The following is a 6329-nucleotide window of genomic DNA, read 5'->3' on the forward strand; positions in this document are numbered from 1 at the left end:
CGATCGCCCGCTGCCGGCACCATCACCTGCGCTCCCACTGCCCCGCCGCCCCTGATCGGCCACAGCCCTCTCCGGCTCAAGGTGACTGACTCACCTCGCAGCTTTAGCCCTGGGTCTCAGGCTGGGCTACCCGTCCCACGTGTCCCGCGCTCCCTCGGCGCTCATTGGTCTCCATCCCTCCGCGTCCCCATTGGCCGGTGCCTTCGACTCTTTCTTTCTCATTGGCCTTCCCTGGCTTCTTCCTCTCTCGCCACAGGAGCTTCGTGGCAACTCCCGCCTCCTTGCGGGTAAAGGCGGGTTTTTCCTTCGAGATCTAGGTTAGGATTGGTCGGAGCGCCGAAATGCTGGACCATAGAGTCGGCTGGACTCCGAGGTTCCACAACCTCGCGCACAAAATGGCGACCAAGGTGGAAGCTGAAGAAAAAGGCCTGGGAGCGATGACTCTTCGCCTGATGCCGGCTAACACATGACCTTAGCCCCGAGCTTTCATTCGGGACTCGAGGCGCGTTGCATTTTGGGATTTGTAGTCTGGCTGGAGGCCCCTCCCCCCGGACCGCCAAGATCCCGCGAGATGTTACTCCGAGGCCTGGCGAGCCCACGCCTTTGCAGCAATTCTCACCGCGGGGTGCGTGGAAATTCGTCTTCCGCCATATGGAATGGAGGCGGGCTGCGAGGTTCCCGCGTGGCGAGCCTGTCTTTTGTGGGCCTCTGCCGGTGTTCAGCGCGCATGGGCCAGGAAACGGATGGCTTGGCAATATATGTTGTAGCCGTGGTGGCACACGCCTGTAATTCCAGTGATGGGGAGGCTGAGGCAGGAGGATCGCCGCGAGCCCGAGGCCAGCCTGGGCTACGTAGAGAGTGAAAGGGTGAACTACATAGTAAGAACCTGTCCCCCAAACCCCAAAATAAATAATTACATATTTATATTGTAAAAAAATTCTAAGAAACAGCATGAGAAACATGAATGTACAGAAACGGGAATTCCCTGAAGAACTGTGAACCGCAGCGGAAAAGGTCTGACCTCACTAATCAGAGATCAGCGTTTCAACATCTCATCTTGCATTTATCACAAAGGTAGAATTCTTCTTATTTAATTTTTGTTGTCCAGTGCTGGTGAGCGAATCCAGGACTTTGGGCACGTTAGGCAAGCTGTCTTAGAACCAAGCTCCAGCCCCGACCCCTTTTAATTTCGAGACAAGGCCCTCCTAAATGTCCCGGTCTGGCCCTAAACTTGGCAGTTATCCTGCCTCAGCCTCTGGAGTAGCTGGGGTCAGGGGTGTGCACTTCATGTCTGGCTAGAAGGCTCCTCGAAAGCAGTTTGGCAGTCGTATTTGTTTTTCTTGGAAAGGCTTTCCTTGGGCCATCCTCTTTGACCCACAATTCTTAGGCAATTGACAGGATTCCAACCTGCATGTTCTGTAGCTCACTAACATTACTTCTAGGAAACTATCCTGAAGAAATCTCAGAAATGCAAGCGTTCTGTTAAAAGCTATACACAGGCCAGGCGAGGTGGCGCACGCCTGTAATCCCAGCACTCGGGAGGCTGAGGCAGGAGGATCGCTGTCAGTTTGAGACCAGCCTGGGCTACACAGTGAGTTCCGGGTCAGTCTCAACTACATAGCGAGACCCTGTCTCAAACAAACAAACAAACAAACAAACAACACAAAATAGCATATACACAGCAGAGTTTGTGGAAAAGGAAAACAGGTAAATGTTCCACAGACGTTAAATGGTTAAATCCATTACGATGTCTTCACTTTAGGAAACTGGCACAAATAAAAAATAAAATCACGTTTTTGAAGAGACTTCTGTTGAGAAAATTTTCATGATGTAAGATGTGAAAAAGTGCAAAACTATGTCACTATGCCCAGGCATGGTGGTGCACACCTGTATTCCCAACACTGGGGAGGCTGCAGGAGGATCGCCATGAGTTTGAGGCCTGCCTGAGCTACTTAGTGAGGCTCTGTCTCAAAAAAACAAAAACCTCAACCTAAACCAAACCAAACTGTGTAGCATTGTAAAAAAGTATGGGAAAAGATCGAGAAAAAATATGAAATATTAAGTTAATTATGGACAGCATAATAAGATTGAATTATATCTGTATTATAGATGTATACTTTATAATAGGAAATATTAACAATTACACGAATCTGGAAGGTCAGAATTCAGATTTATTTATTTCCTTTCTTTTTTTGAGATGGTCTCACTAAGTAAGTTCTGGACTCACAGCTGGCCTCAAACTCATGGTGATCTTCCTGCCTCAGCCTCCTGAGTGCTGGGATTACAGGAGTGTGCCACCATTCCCAGCTCCCCAAGTCTCAGTATATTGGGTTTGGTTTCCTCCAGGGTTTCAGGAGTCCTTGAAGATAAAGGAGGAGCAGACTATGATGAATGATTTAACTTTTTTTTTTTTTTCAGACCAGGTCTCCCTTGAACTCACTGTGTAGCCCAGGCTGGCCTCGAACTTGCGGTGATCCTCCTGCCTCAGCCTCCCGAGTCCTGGGATGATACCCATGTGTCACCGTACCTGGCAGCTTAAGTCTTAAACAACCCTTTGAGGTAGGAATGATTACCTTCATTTTCTAAATTGCCCCGTCTTACAGAAGGTCTCTCAGGTCAGCACCCATGGTGAGAGGAAGTGTTACTGCTTGCACCTGAGACAGTCTGGGCCCAAAGCCCAAGTGCTTTCTGGTTTGACAGATCTGAGTGCAGAGACAGCCTTCAGAATGGGAAACCTCTTGCCATGACTCCAGGGGACTGGCACCCAGAGTAAAGAAGCCAAAACAAGAATTAGATGCCCCCCAAATAAAAGGCCTGATCCGAAAATGGGCAACTGAAATGAACAGACATTTCAGAAGTACAAATGGCCAACAGATACATGAAAAAAATGTTCAAGATCACCGGCCATCAAAGAAAGGCAAATTAAAACCACACGGGGATTCCATGGCACTCTAGAATGAGAATGGCCCGGGGATTTCGCTCCATGGTGCCGCCGCCTGCCTTGCAAGGGCAAGGTCCTGAGTTCGATCCCCGGTGCCAGAAAAAGAAAAACTCTAAACTAGAGGTTCCATTTAGCCCAGCTGTTCCCGTTCGAGGAATCGTCCCCAAAGAGGTAAAGTCGTCGTATCACAGTGACCCAGGCATAACCCACGCTGACAGCAGCACGCCTTGTAATAGCTAAATCTTGGAAACGGCCTCCGTGTCCATCGGCGGACGGGTGGATAAAGAAAATGCGGTATTTATACACGCTGTGGAGTACTACTCTGCCGAGAAGCAGCATTTGTGGGAGAGTGGAGGGGACCGGTGACCATAATGCTAAGGGAAATCAATCAGAAACACACACTTAAATAGCACTTTATGAGAAGTGCAGAGTATAAACAGGGAGTGAAATAAAAGATAGACTGTGAAGCGGAAATGGGAGGGGCCGCTAGAGATGGAGCGGAGAGGGAATGGGAAAGTGAGGAAAAAAATAAGATGATCGCGGCTTCCTCGTCAGAAACCTGAGGCAATGCCAGGCACAGCGTGGTCGTCCCTGAGTGTTCCCCGTAGTGACTTTCCCTGACTTTGTCTATATGTATTATTATTAATTTTTCATGTACAGATTTGTCACAAGGGTCTGTGTACAGCACAGATCCAGAATTGTCAACTTTATCCTGGGACTTACTAGAAAACTGAAATGAGCACGTTTCAAATCTTGGCCATCCTGTGGATAGGTAGGTTAAGAGACATCCTGTAAGGCCGGGCGTGGTCGCGCACGCCTGTCATCCCAGCACTCGGGGGGGCTGAGGCAGGAAGATCGCTGTGAGTTCAAGACCAGCCTGGGCTACATAGTGAGTTCCAGGTCAGTATCAAGTACATAGTGAGACCCTGTCTCAAAAACACCAAACCAAACAAAAAAGAGATATCCTGTAGTTAGGCAGGGCCAATGTGGAGGACAATTAAGACACAGTCACTGGCCGCCGGCATTGTAAAAGGAGAGAAATCGCCCCATCCTCATAGCATGAACAGCAGTGACCGATTTCTAAATAGGTATCAACCACCTGGATGGGGGACCGAGATCTTCCAGGAAAGACCACGGACCCACCCCTTAACAGAAAATCCTTGCTCAGTTCCTTGTACACTTGTTATGTGACTTGCTCCCCCATGGGATTCCCCATTTATCAATATTACCTAAGCCACTACACTTGTCATAATCTTATTGGTTGATCCTAGTTTCATCCACCGTGTGATTTCTCATTGGATCTCATTACCCAGGCGACTGTACTTGCAGTCTTACTGGTTGACCATAGTTTGTCCCACCTTGAACCTGCCTCACCTCATGGCTCTGTCCCGTAAAACACCTTTGATAAAAAGGGTCGGCAGATAACCCATTTTCTGTCCCTCTCCCGTCTCTCTTAGACAGAAGCTGTCTTTCTCTCAGTAATTTTTTTCCTACTCTTAACCTCTATTGTTCCTAGAGTTCACTCTTCGATTTTGGGGAACAGGAACTTGTGTTCTGGAGACCTAGCAGATTTGGGAGTTACATCTCTTCCTCCTGTATCAGTTGAGTCAAAGTTTTTGTTTTTTGTTTGTTTGTTTGTGGTTTGCACGCCTCAGGCCTGGGCCTAGGATCTCAGCCCTCCCCCCCCAGCCGGTGTGCAGGGGCCCTGCAGCTTCTGTGCACACGCCAAGAAGGGCCCTGAGTTTATATAATGCTGCTGTTGAAGGTGACAAAGGCAAACTGTGGACAAGAAGCCAGAAGCTCCCTCTTTTAAAAAAAAAATTTTATTTTTGTTCTGCTGGGGGTGGCTGAGCTAGGGTCTTGCTACAGAACCCAGGCTGCCCGAAACTCAAGGCAATCTTCCTGCCTCAGCCTCCTGAGTACTGGAATTAAGAGGTTCCCAACCCCTCCCAACTAAAAGAAACCTAGTCTTTTGTTTTGCATTGTCCGGGCCTCAGCACTGCAGACTGGCAGTCCATACACTGAGCCACATCCTAACCCTCTTTTCTTAGGGCTTTTCTGACTCTCTAAACCCACCTCTGGGCCAGGGATTTAGCTCACTGTTCTGCCACCTACCTCCCAAGCGCAAGGACCCAAGTTGAACCCCGTACCAAAACAAACAAAAACTCACCTCTTCCCCCAGTCTTTTCCTTATCAGGCCTGATTCCTTACCCTTATTTCAGGAATGCGGCTCCACTTTTGTTTTTGTTTTCTGAGCCAGGGTGAGACAGGGTCTTGGTATGTAGTTCAAAACTGGCCCGTGTAGCCCTGGCTGGCCTTGAATTTGTAGAAATCCTCTTGTCTCAGCCTCCTCAGTGCTGGGATTAGAGGCAAGCACCACCACCCCTGGCTCTTTCCACTCCCCCCACACCGGGGATCGAACTTGGGACCTTGCACTTGTGAGGCAGGTGGTGGAACCGCTGAGCTAAATCCCCCGCCCTCCTTTGCACAGTTTGAGCTTTTGGCAGGCACGTGCCAAGCACCACCCTTCTAGTGCAGTTAGAGACAATGGCGCTGAGAAATCGCTCGGCTCCATCTAATTGATTCCTGCTTCTGCTGTCCTAAGAGGTAGAAAAGAAAACAGCAAAAGCCTAGGACAGCCCACTGCCCCAGACGAGAGCACATGCGCACTGGGTCTCCCAGCCCTGCCTTCTGGTCACCCTTCCCCTACCCCCACCTCCTTCGAGGCCCACAGATTCGCACCGCAGCTCAGAAGCGGAATTCAGCGTGGCCTGCGATCTGGGCTGGGCCGAGGCTCGGCCCCTTGCACTCCCCAGCCCCTTTGCCTTGCTGTTGCTGTCTGTGACCTGTGTGCACCGCTGTTGTGTCGCCCCAGACCCACCCCACTGGCGTCACAGGTGTGTGAGCACCAAATGGCCCCGAGCACAACGCCCCTCGACCTTCAAGAAATGCAGCTGCTCGCAACCGACTCTAGGGCGCACGCACATTACACTCGTGCTCCAGAGCGTGCAGATGAATGAGCCCGTCCCTGCCCTAAAGAAACTCAGGGCCGGGCCTGGTAGTGTTCCTGTCATCCCAGCATTCAGGAGGCTGAGGCAGGAGGGTCTTCATGAGTCTGAGGCCTGCCTGGACTACATAATGAGACCCTGTCTCAAAAAAAAAAAACAAAACAAAACACCAAAGTCAAAAACATATACAAGTAGTGCAAAAGGATCACATTAGATCCCTACCTCACACCATATACAAAAGTTGAGTAAAAATGGAGCACAGGCCTAAACAGAAGAACTAAAATTATATTCTGAGACGAAGTATACATTTTTGTGTTCTTGGCTAAAGTCATGTTTTCTTTAATGTGATGCCAAATCACGAGCAAAAAAAAAAAAAAAAA

General features: G+C 49.5%; 1 protein-coding gene across 2 annotated transcripts in view; it reads right to left on the bottom strand.

Annotated features, from left to right (window-relative positions):
* Positions 1-199, bottom strand: part of Atp5mc1 (ATP synthase membrane subunit c locus 1) — a 2646-nt gene extending 2447 nt beyond the window's left edge. Inside the window, exon 1 of one of the 2 annotated variants that reach the window (XM_010620119.3) lies at positions 95-199. The gene's annotated coding sequence lies outside the window, so the exon portion shown is untranslated. Of the gene's footprint in view, positions 1-26 lie in introns of both variants that reach the window. The other variant, XM_010620118.1, reaches the window with a different exon arrangement.
* Between the last annotated feature and the right edge of the window lie 6130 nt (positions 200-6329).

Source organism: Fukomys damarensis, unplaced genomic scaffold (genome assembly GCF_012274545.1).
Source record: "Fukomys damarensis isolate Sample0158 unplaced genomic scaffold, DMR_v1.0_HiC HiC_scaffold_13, whole genome shotgun sequence".
NCBI lineage: Eukaryota > Metazoa > Chordata > Mammalia > Rodentia > Bathyergidae > Fukomys > Fukomys damarensis.